The sequence below is a fragment of the Bison bison genome, unplaced genomic scaffold (genome assembly GCF_000754665.1).
Source record: "Bison bison bison isolate TAMUID 2011002044 unplaced genomic scaffold, Bison_UMD1.0 scf7180017858886, whole genome shotgun sequence".
Classification (NCBI taxonomy): Eukaryota; Metazoa; Chordata; class Mammalia; order Artiodactyla; family Bovidae; genus Bison; species Bison bison.
In genome coordinates this window covers 177,872-178,280 of record NW_011489458.1, presented here as the reverse complement: position 1 = coordinate 178,280, position 409 = coordinate 177,872, and positions in this window count along the sequence as shown.

The window sequence follows — 409 nt, the reverse complement described above, 5'->3', positions numbered from 1 at the left end:
GATCATGGCATCTGGTCCCATCACTTCATGGGAAATAGATGGGGAAACAGTGGAAACAGTGTCAGACTTTAGTTTTTCTGGGCTCCAAAATCACTGTAGATGGTGATTGAATCCATGAATTAAAAGACTCTTACTCCTTGGAAGGAAAGTTATGACCAACCTAGATAGCATATTCAAAAGCAGAGACATTACTTTGCCACAAAGGTCCATCTAGTCAAGGCTATGGCTTTTCCAGTAGTCATGTATGGATGTGAGAGTTGGACTGTGAAGAAAGCTGAGCGCCAAAGAATTGATCCTTTTGAACTGTGATGTTGGAGCAGACTCTTGAGAGTCCCTTGGACTGCAAGGAGATCCAACAAGTCCATCCTAAAGGAGATCAGTCCTGGGTGTTCTTTGGGAGAAATGATGC